Source organism: Trachemys scripta, chromosome 1 (genome assembly GCF_013100865.1).
Source record: "Trachemys scripta elegans isolate TJP31775 chromosome 1, CAS_Tse_1.0, whole genome shotgun sequence".
NCBI lineage: Eukaryota > Metazoa > Chordata > Testudines > Emydidae > Trachemys > Trachemys scripta.
The window spans coordinates 63,839,979-63,855,444 of NC_048298.1; the positions used below are offsets into that span (position 1 = coordinate 63,839,979).

General features: G+C 43.4%; 1 protein-coding gene across 2 annotated transcripts in view; it reads left to right on the plus strand.

The window, feature by feature from the left end:
• RAB3IP (RAB3A interacting protein) overlaps positions 1-15,466 on the plus strand; it is a 59,156-nt gene that overhangs the window by 5,319 nt on the left and 38,371 nt on the right. The gene's annotated exons all lie outside the window — the stretch shown is intronic.

Here is a 15,466-nt window from a genome sequence, read left to right on the forward strand (position 1 = left end):
CTGCACAGCCCCCCAGCACCCACCTCCTGCATCCCCAGACACCTACCCTCACCTGCACAGCCCCCTCTCCAGATACCCTGATCCCCCTGCATCCTCTAGATCAGGGGTCGGCAACCTTTCAGAAGTGCTGTGCCGAGTCTTTATTTATTTCACGCTAATTTAAGGTTTCACGTGCCAGTAATATATTTTAACGTTTTTAGAAGGTCTCTTTCTCTAAGTCTGTAATATATAACTAAACTATTGTTGTATGTAAAGTAAATATGGTTTTTAAAATGTTTAAGAAGCTTCATTTAAAACTAAATTAAAATGCAGAGCCCCCCCAGACCGGTGGCCAGGACCGGGCAGTGTGAGTGTCACTGAAAATCAGCTCGCGTGCCGCCTTTGGCACGCATGCCATAGGTTGCCTACCCTGGCTCTAGAGACTCATCACCCACCATCCATTCAGCTACAGGCATCCCCTAGACACCCAGTCCTCTGAACCCCTGGCATTGCCCACCTCTCCCAGACACCCAGCACCCATTTCCCTAGCCCCCTGTATCCCTTAGACACCCAGCAAGGGCCAGCTCTCCTTAGGCAGTGATCACCCACATCCCTTATAACTAGGGTGACCAGATGTCCCGATTTTTTGAGCTTTTTCTTATATAGGCTCCTATTACCCCCACCTCCTGTCCTGATTTTTCACACTTGCTGGCTGGTCACCCTACTTACAACCCCTGGCACTACCCCCTTAGCCGACCCATAACCCTGGCTCCTATGCAGAGTCTCTAGCATATCCCCCCCACCTACCACCCAAAATGCCTCTGCAGAGCTTTGTCCACCTCCCCCCCATTTTTGACTCCTACAGAGCTTCTTGCACAGAGTCCCACTGCGCCCATCCCCGGCACCCAGCAACCAGAGCTTCCTGCAGCCCCCATTAGCCTGGCCATTGCACTCAGCCCCCCCACCTGCACCCTGGGACCAGCAACTGCACTACCACCAAAGCCCTGTACCGCTATAGATTTCCACCGCCACCCCCAAGCAGCTCAGCCTTGGCACCTATACAGAGCCCCTGCACGCAGAGAGAACTAAGGGGTTGTACTGAGTGCCCTGTCTTCCTCCCATCAGTACCCATGACTTCTTCCCCAGCAGCATGTGTGTGTCTAACCCAAGCTTCCTTTCTGAGACCCCGCTTAGGCTCCTATACCTTATTCTCTCCCTATGACCCAAACAGACCCTTTCTTTTCTTCTTCCTAAGCAACCCCTTGCAGACTCAGCACTCACATGATACCAGCAACAACAGAGGCCTCTTTCTGCCCATGAACACTGACTGCTTATATGCAGAAAACTGCAGTTCATACAAACACCTTTTCTCACCCCTCAGCTGGAATGTTTCATTTATGCCTCTATTGTGCCATCAGTTATTCAGCAGAATTTCCTACTGGAAATCTGTGAGGAAGGCTGCTTTAATACTGATTGCATGCTATAGCCCATAGCTCAGGTCTTGCAATGAAATTGTTTTTTGTATGTGTGTTTGGGGTGGGGAGGGAAAACTATTCTCTAAAGAAACATATTATTTGCTTCTTTGCATCCCTCTTTGGTATCCTCTGGGTCTTTGCTGACAAGTTAGTTGATGAGTAAAGAGATATTGTCAACTGGAAATCCAGTTTAAAAAAAAAAATTAAAAATAGTTTCAGGTACCACCCCCGAAACTCTGTTACACACCTGTTATATAAAAGATCAAACAGGGAAAACTCAATCTGACTATAGAAAGAACTGTCACATGCACAAAGTAAATAACCTGAAAAAATGAATGTTTTTCTGTAATATTAAAGTAATCATGCTACATTTAGCATGAAGCCAGCCAGTTGTTTTTAAGTCGATGGGGTTCCTTTAAATTCTTGCATATTGTTTAACATTCCAGCAGAACAACAAAATCAAGACATTGGGGAAAATGAGTGGAATTAGAGGCTTAATTTTTGTTGTTTTAACGGTTGATGAGATGTGCATATAGTAGTAGTTCTGCTGATATTGTTCTCAAGCATTAATTTCCTCAATTACATCTGGCATTGAAGCCAAAATAGAAAGAGAGATGCTGTTATAAAAAGTGAAAATCAGGCTTGTTATTGTTAAATTTGATATTGAAACTTTGTCCTTGAAATTCTGGTCTGAAGCAGCTCCTGGCTTGAAGTGGCAATCTTGAGATATTTTAAAAAGTGCATAGCTGCTTTCTTGGTATTTTCATTGTGATAAAGGTTGTTGAGTTGTTTACAAAGTGTTTTTGTTTACAGAAGAGATAGCTGCATGTGATATAGAGGTTAATACCATGTCACTGTAAAATCCCAGCACTGTTAGTAGGATTTCAGTTAACCTCAATTTCATAATGCAATTAAGTTGGAGCAAGAAGAACAAGGCACAGATTTTGGTTATATCTTTTGTGTAGCTCACCACTTGCAATCAAATATTACAGTAAACCTTTCAAAACACTTTCTGATACTGTACTAGTTTCATAAGAATTATGACAGATATTCGTTGGCAAACAAGCACCCTCCAAGGGGCAAAATCCTGAACAATTCTGTAGATGTAAAATACACAACCACAATAATATTTTTCTCAGTTTCAAAGTGTTGTCGTTTTGTTTAGTTCACAGTTGGCATGTTTTTGTTCACTTACCTTTGCTTTGTATTGTTTGATTTGTTTACTCTAGTCACATGAATGTGTCTCTTTACACAGTCTTAAGGATAGTGGCCTAAATGGCTAAACCGGCTCTAGAATTTGCAGTAATTATTAAATTAATAATCAGCCTCTTTTTAGAAGAGAAGTAAACTTTGTTGTTGTTTTTTATTTAGAAGTTTGTATTGACAGATGTCATCTGCTCAATTGTATCCATATTCCTTGACAAAGTGGGAGATTAGGAATATGGGGAAAAAACTGAAGCCTGGTTAAGCATTAATATCCTGTTAATACTATGTTGCATTTTATTACATGACACATACTGAAGTGTAGGTATTCTGAGTGTGGCCACATTATGCCTTTCATGTTTTTGTCTCATTTAGCAAGGTTACACTTCCATTGCACTAGGTTAATGTTACGTTGTGAGCAAAGTAGACTAAATAATTTACCGTTGTCATTATGCTTTTAATAAATAATGTGCACACACTTTGCAGCTGACACCATAATACCCAGCATTCTTAAAAACTTGTTACAATATATTAAAGGGTATGTCTACACTGCCCATGTTACAGTGCGGTTGAGGCAGTGCTGTGATGTGGACAGTGTAGACATACGCTTTATGGCTGGGGGATAGCTCTCCCGGCGATTTAACAAAAACAAAACTCCACCCCGAACTAGCCTGTTGAAGTAAGTGACAAAAATTCCACTGACTTCAGTAGCAGTGGCCTCAGGTCTAAAACCTAGAAAGTCGTGTAAAGTTGAGAGGAGAAATATATTGGGGATCTGTCACATTACTTAAAATAGATGAGTATTCACAGTAAAAATTGAGCCAGTTTAGAGAAGGTTTCTTAAATCTTGGGCAGCTATATGTTAACTGAAAAACAAAAAAATCAATTTGTAATAACATTTCAGTTGATTATATCCAACAAAGTACTTCTACTCTAACAAAAGATACAATAACTAACCACCAAACTTTAATTTATGTGACAAAATATATATTTTAGGTTTCAGAAAAGCTTCATAAGCATATAGGTGTCTGACAGTCCTAGAATCTTGAATGTTACCTGTAATTATAGTATTTCAACTTTTCCAAATTCAAATGGGATTTTTCAAGTTGTCCTTTTCACATCTTGTTTTTATTAAAATAATTCCATTAATAAGCTTTGTAAAATCTACTGTTTTAAACAAAATCTTGTTTTGAAGGGTAAAAAACACCCAGACTGTTTCTTCTAAAGAATATGAAATATTAAGTGTTCAGACGCACTACATAGAAAAATACGTTAAATGAATATGATTATACATGTACTGTGTGATACAGGTAGCAGAAGAAATATCATTGCTGCCCCAAAATTGAAAGTACATTTTTTGCCACTGGTCCTCAGAATAGTGTAATTTTTTCTAAAAGCTTCTGAGTGATCCATTCATTGGGCACTGTTATATAATCATTATTCTCAAAGTAAAAATGAAGAATTTGGAAAATAGTTCCCATCCCACCTTTCCTCACACCCTACCCTCCCAAAATCATTTCTGGAAAATATTTTGCTGCTACCTTTAGAAAAGGTGATGTGATAGAACTGAGTGTAAAGGTAGCCTCTTCAAAATTTTATTGAACTGCTTTGTCGCCAGAATATTTAGTAGCCAGGATGTTTTTATATTACAAACAATTGGGAGATAGAATGTCTCAGTAAGAGAGCTTGAAAGTCTGACTTTTTCCTAATTTGTTGCATCATGTGGTATTTAAGTAAGGACTTAAAATATATCTGCAAGCCCTTTTAATTCCAGCAGCAGGAATATAAATATAATTGCATTGTTATATTATGGAGTGGCAGTAGCTAACAAATTGCATAGGGGGACTATGGTAATGGGAGCCGGGAACTGTAATTTGGGGTGGAGTGGGATGGACTGTAGGGAGATAAGGAAGTAGTGACTCAAACTGTGCTGGGACTTCTGCTACTGAAAAATTCTTAACCATTTAAAAATATCTAAAGAAATTCCCATGCAAAATCTTAAACTGGATTTGTACAGAGAGCAAGTATCAGTTCTGTTGTAGGTAATAAAAAAGAAATAATTAGAAAGCCAGGAAATTCAGAGCTAAGTTTAAATTTAGAACCCAAGTGTTTTAAAATACAGTTAAGGTCACCTTTACGATCTTATCTCTGCCCCATAGTGACACCTTGAGAGTTAAAGAAATAAAATAAAATAAACCGAGGCCTTGTCTGCAGGAGCATTGCATAAATTTAACTTGTATCCACTTTTAAACAGACTTAGGCTATGTCTACACTGGCAGAGTTACATCGCCGGCAGATAAAGCACTGCTCAGAGAACACAGAAGGAAAACTGCTGTTGTGTGTTCACACTGTCAGCTGCCTGTGCAATAGCATGTTCGCACTTGTGGCACTTGCAGAGATATTCAGAGTGGTGCACTCTGGGCAGCTATCCCACAGGAAGCATCTCTTCCTCTTCTGCCACTAAGAGTTGTGGGAAGGCAGAGGGGATCGTGGGGCATCCTGGGTCCTGTCCCAATGTCCCATGATGCATTGCATCGCATCCCAGCAATCCCTGTGCTTCCGTCCGCATTTGGCGCCATCTTTCAACCGTTTCATGTATTGCATGCTCTGCCTCTTCGGTCTGCAGGAATGGATCCCGCTCTGTTGACCAATATGCTGCTCGCTCTCACTAACACGTCACGAGTGGCAGTGGAGTTATTCCTTAAACTACAAAGGCAAGAGGAGTTTGACACTGATCTCGCCACACGTAGTAGCTATGATACGAGATTCCTTGTGGCATTCACGGAGGTGCTGACCACAGTGGAATGCCACTTTCGGCGTCTGGGATGACGAGCAGTGGCTGCAGAACTTTTGGATGAGGAAAGCCATATTCATGGGACTGTGTGATGAGCTCACCCCAGCCATGCAGTGCAAGAACATGTGAATGAGAGCTGCCCTGTCCTTGGAGAAGCGAGTGGCGATTGCACTGTGGAACCTGGCTACTACAGACTGCTACCAATTGGTTGGTAACCAGTTTGGAGTGGGAAAGTTGACTGTTGAACTCATGTTGATGGAAGTGTGCAGGGCCATTAATTGCATCCTGCTCCAAAAGACCATGACTCTGGGCAACGTGAGTGAGATTGTGGATGGCTTTGCACAAATGGGCTTCCCTAACTGCAGAGGGCAATAGATGGCACGCATATTGCAATTCTGGCACCAGACCACCTAGCCACCAAGTACATTAATTGGAAGGGGTATTTCTCTATGGTTCTCCAGGCGCCTGTGGATTTGCGTTTCATGGACTTTAACACAGGCTGGTACGGAAAGGTGCATGACACACGCATCTTTCGGAACACTGGCCTGTTCAGGAAGCTGCAAGCAGAGACTTTCTTCCCGGACGAGAAGATCACCGTAGGGGAAGTTGAAATTCCCATTTTGATCCTGGGAGACCCCGCCTACTCCTTAATGCTGTGGCTTATGAAGCCATACATGGGACACCTTGACAGCAGCAAGGAGCAGTTCAACAATAGGATGAACAAGTGCAGAATGACTGAGTGTGCTTTTGGCCGTTTAAAGGCCTGCTGGCGCTGCCTATAGGGGAGGCGGCACCTGGCCGATGACAATATTCCTCTGCTTATCGCCGTGTGCTGTATACTCCATAGTATTTGTGAAGGGAAGGGTGAAAGCTTCACTTAGGGCTGGACTGCTGAGGCTCAGCACCTGGAGGCTGAATTTGAACAGCCAGAGACCAGGGCTATTAGAGGGGCGCAGTGCAGCGCCATAAGGATCAGGGATTCCTTGAGACAGCAATTTGAAGCTGAAATCAACTATATTTGTTGCTATGCTTGGAAATCCAGTGCTTGTAATGCTAGGAGGTAATTGTGATTGGTGAAGACGATGCACTATGAAGATTTAAGAAAATTGTCTGTTGCTTTGCAGGGCTGTTTGCTTTCAATTAATGGACTAAAGATTGTTTTGGTTTGAAAGCAATTCTTTTATTAAAAAACAACAACTGGATGGGGGAGAGACGTATAAAAACACATCAGCATTGTGGGTGATGAGGGAAGAGAGGGTCCCAGGAGGATGTGGGGTCCCAGGATGGTTAAAGATTTGTGTTTGTCGAAGTATCATATGCAACCTTGTCCTTTAGAGTTCAGTGCAGAGGGTACTGTACTTCAGCAGGGCTAAAATGCGGAGGGATGGGTGTTGAATGCAGTGGGTACTGGGAGTTCGCAGGGCTGATCTGTGACGGGGCAGGAGTGGAATGCAGCGGGTACAGACGAGCCAGGAGGTTGATAAGAGTGTGTTGGCAGTGTCTGGGGGCGCATGGGAAAGAGTTTTGCAACAGCGTTTGTAGGGGAGGGCGGGCGCAGAGCTGCTTGGGTTGTAGCGCTAGTAGCGCGTCTGCTTGGCGCTCCATAACTTTTAAGAGCTGCTCCATGGCTTCATTCTGGCGCACTGCATTCTCCTTTTGGTCCCTCTTCTCGCTGTTCCACCACTCCTTCAATTCTTGTTTTTCAGCCGTGGAGTGCATCATGACATCACGCAGAAAGTCCTCTTTAGTTCTTCGTGGCTGCTCCTCTGCGCAGCCGTTCAGCTGGCGATAACAAAGAGGGAGGCTGGCTCCCAAGGTCACATCTGTGAAGCCAAAATGCAACATTTTACAGAAGCAGTATTGTTTGCAACACACAGACCACTGATTCAGTGATTTAAAACACAGCCCCTATTCACATACCTGTCACTAACTGGCTGACCCCAGGCAAGTACACACGAGTCCCAAGACCCCCAAAATGGGGAGTAACTGCAGGGGAAATCAGTGTTCCAGGACCATACTGTACAGTGGGCACATGGCTCTTGGGGAGAGTCAGCACTTGGGGGTGGGGGGGGAGAAAGAAGGCTTATAATCATTACGGTCCCCACATTTTCCACAGGCTGTGTTCATTAGGGAAGATATCTCGCTGCTGAGGGTGAGCAGGGAATCAAGGGAGAGTGTTCTCCAAGATTGTGGCTTCTGCCCTGGCCCTTATGCGGCTCGCCTGTATGCAGCAATGGTCTCTTCTCTCCATCCCCACCCCTCCCCCCCCCGTCGGTGACGGCAGAGTGGCACGGGAAAGTTATCCTTAATGGGACAATAAGCAAAGCAGCTGTGCCAAAGAACCTGCAGCAGCGGATTGCCTAGTATCTCCATGAGAGTTTTGTGGAGATCTCTGAGGCAGATTCCTGTGAAGTGAGGGAGTCAATCAACTCTCTGTTCTGCCGCTCAGACTAGGCATGTGGTGGTACGTGCATCATACAGACACAAGCCTGCTTTCTGCAATCCTCTTGCCCCCAACAACTCACTTCAGCAATTTCCAAAATCAAAGCCACTTATCAGGGGCCTCCTCTCCTGTTTGCGCTTCGCCAAGCTCCGACAGCTGTGACTGGCTAGCCTCCTTCGGGGTAGAGAAGAGCTCCTGGCTGCATGCATCTCTGACCTCTGAGTTGTCCCCTGCCTCTGGGTCCCCCTCCACATCCTCGTCCAAGATTTCCTCCTCCTGGCTCGATCCACTCTTGGCTGGCACGTGAGACACCGAAGTATCCAGAGTGGTCTTTGCAGTGGAGGTGGGGTCGCCACTGAGTATCGCGTCCAGCTCTTTGTAGAACCGGCAGCTTGTGGGCGCAGCACCGGAGCGGTGGTTTGCCTCCCATGCCTGGTGGTAGGCATTCCGCAGCTCCTTCACTTTGACTATGCACTGCAATGTGTCCCGGTCATGGCCCCTTTCTGTCGTGCATTGTGAAATATGTCCGTAGGTATCATAATTCCTACGGCTAGAGCGCAGCTGGGACTGGACAGCCTCCTCTCTCCAAATGCTGATGAGGTCCAGCAGTTCGGCATTGCTCCAAGTGGGGGATTGCCTGGTGTATGGAGCAGGCATGGTTACCTGGAAAGATGTGCTGAGACCCCTGCACGTGTCACTGAGCAAACAGGAAGGTGACTTTCAAAATTCCTAACGAATTTAAGGGGTGGGGCTCACGGTTGGTCACCTGAGGGCAGGGCAGTAGAGTTCAAACCGATGACTAGAGTGGCGAGAACAGGCATTGTGGGACACCTCCTGGAGGCCAATTGCAGCACTGTAATCGACCAGGGTGTCTACACTGGCACCGTGGCACTGTAGCAACAGTGCAGAAAGCTGTATGCCTCTCATCGGAGTGTTTTTTTTACAGTGCTGCAACTGAGCAGTTTCTGCGCGCTAAGTGGCTTGGCAGTGTGTACACATTGGGAGTTACACTGCAGAAAGCTGCTTTATTGTGCAGAAACTTGCCAGTGTAGACAAGGCTTTAATTAAACAGTTGCAAATCCCTATGTGGACACCATTACTTCAATTAAAGTAAAGAAAAGAGTGCCTGGTTTAAACTGAAATGAGAATGTCCACATGGGGGTTTGTATTAGTTTAACTAAAACCTATATAAGTTTTAAACTAATTAAAAAAACCTATATAAATTAAATTTGTGCAACTTTCTTGTGTGGATAAGGTCTGAGACATTATATTAACCTGTGTGTTCTGGACAATTAACCAATGATCACAAAATTTTGAAGACCTTAATTGTACAGTACGTGCACTTAATTAGGCCACCTTCATGACCATTCACAGTCCACAGAAAAAGACAAATTCTTGATTAGCCCATTAGAATACTGAAGACAGTCATTCCCCCTTCAATGCTTTGTGATAGAGCATAAAAAGCATATTAATATTACCGATTATGCTAAATAGTGTTTCAAGCCTTAGTTGTTTAGCTTACTGAAAAGAGCATGCTTGTCTAATATAGGGCTAATTTCAGCCATATTGAAAACTAGTTTTAGTGCAGAATAAAAAACCCTTTGACAGAAACAAGTTCTAACAAATTATCTCTGAGACATTATTACTTATGCAAAAGAAGAACTGTGTGGTGATAATTGTACAGTCCTTTTAAACATACACATTTGTTTGTTTTTGAAAATGCTAACTAGAGTTGACTTTCCCTCACCAAAAGCATATTGAAATGGTATTTTTTTCTTCTCCTATATTTCTTTCAGTTAAATCGGTAACAACACAGTGTATGGTTTTTGCTGTTCTGTAGGTGCTCCTGAGTGTTGCAACTGGAATTTTTGAAATACATGGAATGAAGAGTGAGAGTTGTGGCTGTAGGGCTTCCTCCAGTATAAAGAGACACATCTGAGGTCACCTTGGCTCGTACAGAAGTGGGTTGCTATAACTGTCTGGAAGCTGGCAACCTGCTACAGGTCCATTGCCAACCAGTTTTGGGTTGGAAAGTCGACTGGGTAAAGTGGTGGCAGAGGTAACTGAGGTCATCAGGCATGTGGTTTACCCCAAAGTGGCTGACGCAACATATTCCGGAAGTAATTGCTGGCTTTGAGAGAATGTGGTTTCCTAACTGTGCTGGGGCTATTGATGGGACTCGTGCCCATAGTTTGCCCTCCTCAAGGAGCATGTAAACCTCAAAGGATACTACTCCATTGGTACCCAGGCACTAGTGGACCACAGATGCAGATTTATGAATGTCAATTTGGGTTTTACTGGAAAAGTTTACGATGCCAGAGTTCTTCACCACTTGGGAAATCTACATTATGGACAGGCTGGGATGCTATTCACACTAAATTACATTGACGTAAACAATGTTGCTGTCCCCAATGTTGTTCTGTATTCTGGGCGACCCACTGTACCCTCTTTTCCCTTGGCTTATGAAACCATACCCTGATTTCAGAAGCCTTGGCCAAAAAAAAAAAAAAGGTTTAATTACACTCTCAGCAGGTGTTGAATGTGCTTTTGGCAGATTGAAATCACATTGAAGGTGTTTACAAACCCATTTGGATGCCAGTGTCATCAGTGCTGTCTGCATGACTATGGCTTGCTGTGCTCTTCACAACCTTTGTCAAGTCTGAGGAGAGCCATTTCGCCCTGAATGGATATATGACAGTGAGGGGATGCTGGATCAGTACCCTCAACCAGAAAGTGCAGCTACCACTGTGGGAGCTGGTTGTATGTGGGCAGCAGAAGTGGGGAATGCTTTGCATTCTCACAATATGGACTTCCATGGCCCAATGGAAGAGGGGGAATAGTACTTGTATGAATGTGCTAGTAGGGGAAAACTGGCTCATTTATTTTGGAGGGGTGGTGTTTGGAAGTGGGGTTGGGCTTGATTGCTATGCAGTGTAAGTCTAAATGACATGATGAACAATGAATTTGGTTGGAGGGGGCACAATGGCTGTACAGGTGGAATTTATTGAAATGTGAATTGCTGTGAACACTAAATAGAGGAATACCATTTGCTTACTAATGCTTAATTGCTCCTGAACATGTTTTTAGTTTTATCATCACAAACCCACCCACCCCCACATAAAAGGGCAGGAAATAGTGAATACTAGACACAGTCCCATTATCGCTACAAGTCCCCTGCTCCACATTCTCCTTTCCCTTCTTTATATGTTTTCCCCTCACTTGTTGGTGGGGGAGAGAGGTGGAGGTTTTCATCAGACTGGGATGGAAGAAGGAAGACTGCATGGTGTTTAGATGCCCTGCCCCAGCTGCTCATGAGTCTTGGATGCATGGGCTGCCCTGACATGGAGTTATCCAAGCTACTGCTGGAGTGAGGGTACATTGCAGGGTGATCATGCTGAGGTATGTGGGAAGCAGCAGGAGCTGGTGCTCTTGCAGCCATTATTGACAGGAGTTGGTGAAGCAGTTCTCTGTGTTGAACTCTTATCTTCCTCCCTTAGCCATTGTTCCTGTTCTAGAAACTGCTTTGCAAGTGCTAGCTCTGCTGCTGAAACACTGTCCTCCACCTGGGTGACAAGCCTGAGCCTCTCCACCTGCCTGTCAGCATGCCATTGTTCTTGTCTCTTGCCCCTCTTCTTCGGGTACTGGACCTGCTGGTCTGCCCTCTCAAGAACATTGACCATAACTTCATCACGGACATGTTTCCTCTTGGAACAGTCTGTGAAGGTACATGGGGCAAGATTTTGAGTTCCTGAAGAACAGCAGGCAGTATAGATTGAGGGTCCTGAAATAGGACCAGAAACACAGGGTCATTGTCTAAAGTAGTTCAGTGGAGCAGGACAGAATTATTGTGAAATTTCCAGGACATAAAATGTAACAGGTCTAACATGAACCAACACATACTTTGAAGGGGATGCTTCAGTCCTCACACTGTCTCTACACACAACATTGTTAATTGCAGTTACAGAATGGCAGAGACAATGGTAATTTTAGAATTATAACCTTTATTCTGTTTCATAAACGTTTCATAACTAATTACCATTTGGAGTGGGGTGTGTGTATAGCGCCCTTGCTGCCAAAGGCTTTGCTCTCATTTCAGGCCTTTCATATTTTGGCAGACATAACTGTTCTTGTGGTGCCCTATTGGCGGTGGGAGATGTTATTCCAAGCTGCTGGAGGGAAACTTGCAGTGTATGCAGCTGAAGTATTCAAATGAATAGTAACTGAACAGCACATTTGAGTGGAGTGGGCTGGTCAGCTATATGGGGGGCCTGAAAAATACACCCGTCCCTGCAGTGTGACTGTCTGGAGTTCCTGCTTCAAGAAAAGTTTGCAGCTATCAGCAGCCAGGATTGGGTCAGAATCCATGAGGGAATTAACATAAATTATTCTGTTATTGCTGCATAAAAACGCACTGAAATCTGCAACTTTACTCCATCCTGCACCCAGCACAGTTCTGGGAAAAAGCTGCCACCACACTTGTACTTTGGAGAAATGATTTTGTGACCTGCAGAAATTGCATGGATTACCTCTAACTGAAATGGACTAGGTTTGGAAATAGAATACTGTTTCCCAAACACACACACGCAGTTCACTAATTACGGGTGGCTGCATAGACCCAGGAGACGTGATTGCAGAGTGGCAAATTTCTAAATAATGAAAGGAAAACAAGAATAACCCTAGCAAACCTTGGTGATTTAACAGTTAAAATAACCTTTACAGCTGTTTATGAATGTTTGAAATGCCAAGTCACTATTTTAAACTCCACATGGTGGAAGGAAAGGGAAGAGGGAGTGGGAATGCCTTGGCGTTGTGAACCAATCTGCCGCTAGTGGCTGAATGTTGGTAGCCAGGCTTACCATTTTTGCTTCCCTCCCATTACTGTCAGAATAAACTTTTGAGTCGTACACTTACCAAGCTCTGGAGTGGCTTCTGTTTCCACTGGATTCTCTGCAGGCTCGGCAGCTGGCTGTTCCTCGTGGGGTTGGGGTGGGGCAGTGTCAAACAGCTCTTTTGAGTAGAGACTGAGAATTTGTTGTTGGTCCTGATCCGCTGTCTGCTCTGGGACTGGTTTCATTAAAAGAGTCACTTCATGCTCCTGACTAGGAGCCTGCTGCTGGCTCCCATCAGTCCCCAGGCTGGATTCAAGGGCCAGCAGGGCATCATACCGGCTGGCCAGGTCGTCATGAAGCACGGTTGGCTCCCTGCTAGGTGCAGTGCCCAGGATCTGGTCAAAGTCGTCATAAAATGGGCATCTTGGTGAGTTGCCTGAGGTGCAGTTCTTGTCCCCGGTCTTCCGGCACTTGCTCTTCAGCCTCTTAATATGCTCCCTGCACTGATCACCTGTCCAGAAAATCTTGGAGAGCTGGCAGTTTTTAGCTATCTGCTGGTTTGTGTGATGATAGTTCCTTCACATTAAAGTTTGTCATACTTGATGAAATGGGAGTCACGGAGCAAGGGGATTGACATACAGAGGAACTGGCAGGATTGTTGCTCCCATTTTGCTTCCTAGGCCATATTCTCCACTTGTCTGCCAGTTGGGCAAGTCATTCAGGCATGTCATTCAGGCAATCGTTCTTCCTTTCAGTCATGCAGAGGACTTGCCTCCCTCCTTTTTCTGCTTATTGAAGAAATTGGGATGCAAAGGAGAAGTGGGGAGGCAGAGAGTAAGAATGTGATTGTGGAAAGTTTAGATTGGCTTATTGGGGAAAGGGGGAACTGAACTGTGAAGTGGTGGGTAGGAGAAATTGAATTGACTTATCAGGGTGGGAGGCAGTGGCTTTGGGTATGTCGTGGACATTTTTCAACTGGTCTAGTAAGTTCCTTTGTATAGGTGCAGGGGCAGTTTTTTAGTCCCTATGTTTGAGCTTTTAAAACGTTATAAAAATCCACTTTCACTTTAGTGATTTCAGTAGAGGGAAGCTGAAAACATATTGTTGAAGTTTAACCTTGAAGAAAATGGTCTGTACTTTTGTCAGCCTGCTCCTGCCCATCTTTTCATTCATTAATCAAACAGGCTTTATCCTCAAAGTACATTATTGGAATATTTTATGCTAGTTAAGCACAGGTGTAGAAAAAAGATTCTCTTGCCAAAGAAATTGCTTACATGGGAACTTAAAAATAAGCTGCTCATGTTTGTGGTACAGTAGAGAAGCTGTAGACTTAGCATTTATTCTGCTTTCAAAAGAAACACTGTGCAAGTGGAGGGGATACTACCATTATAGGTAGTTCTAAATAACACATTTCTGCAGAAAGCAGGAATGCAAAGAGGTCCCAATTAAGCCATACATGGTCCTTAGTGTGCATTGTGTCTGGGATTTCCTGCAAGATCTTTCTGTGAAGTAGCAAGGGTTTACTTAACACAGAAACAACACAGTGAAGCCATTGTATTCAGGTGCAGGAACGTTTTAGGGTTTTTTTTTTAAATCTTACCTGGCAATGTATTTAAATAGCTAGTCACATTAGGAAATAATTATTGATGTACATGTATCCAGCACAAATACAATACTGGAGGTAGAAAACTGTTTGTTTTGAATAAAGTTTTAAGTTTTTCTGCAGCATGTGAAGTTCCCTCCCTTTTAACGCTGTTTTTATTAAATGGACCAAAAAGTGATGCAGTAACTAAATTACTGCAAATGCAAATTGCTGATCTCCACCCTGGACACTGTCCCTACATTATAATAAGTATTTTAAAAAATTCACAAACTGGCTGCAAATGTAATAGTAAGTATATCACATGATCTTTGACAGTTATAAACCTCATCTCTGCATACCTCCTCTCTTGTACCACCCTTTGTCATCATTTGTGGTGCTGTCTTTTTAAATTGTAAGATTTAAACAGGGCAGATTTTTGTCTATAAAATGCCATACGTGTCTGTTGTTTAAATGCTATAATTCTTTCCCATGGTATTATGCAGCTACATGAAGAGACATACTTTATATTGCATTTATTTATGCTTCTAAACCATGGAAAAATCTGTTTGCATTGCCACCACTTTCAGAGGTGGTCATGTAAGTACCTGGTACTTAGTTTGCCCCTCAAGTCTCCAAATTGAACCCTGAAATGTAGAACCCTGACTTTTACAAAGGGTTTGGATACCCTGTGAAATTTCTGTAAAATTGGAGTTACCTGGTTGTAAAGGGCACATAGTCTCCCTGATTTTATGCTGAAAACAAAAATTGTGTTAGAACCTTTTCAATTCAAAATAGTGAATTTTCACTTTATGGTGAATGTGGGGAAAATGCAGAGATTCGTGCATGGCAGTTTTATTAGTATTTTACTACTTCATAGTATTACTATTTTGTTTATCTTTGGGTTGATATAATATGCTAAAGATATAAATTTAAGGGCTCATTTGTCTGAGTAGTCCCATTGACTGTTTTTGCCACCTGAGTGAGCTATTTCAGGAACAGGCTTGTAGTTTAACAAACCATGGAACTTTGGAAGACTTATTTACAGACTGATTGGAAATACTTCAGACACTGGAATATGAGTTTTCTTATGTTCCTTTCTATTTTATTATGATTAAAAGTAGAGTACTGGTCTAGGGTAGAAGAGAGAGTTTTACCTAAAAC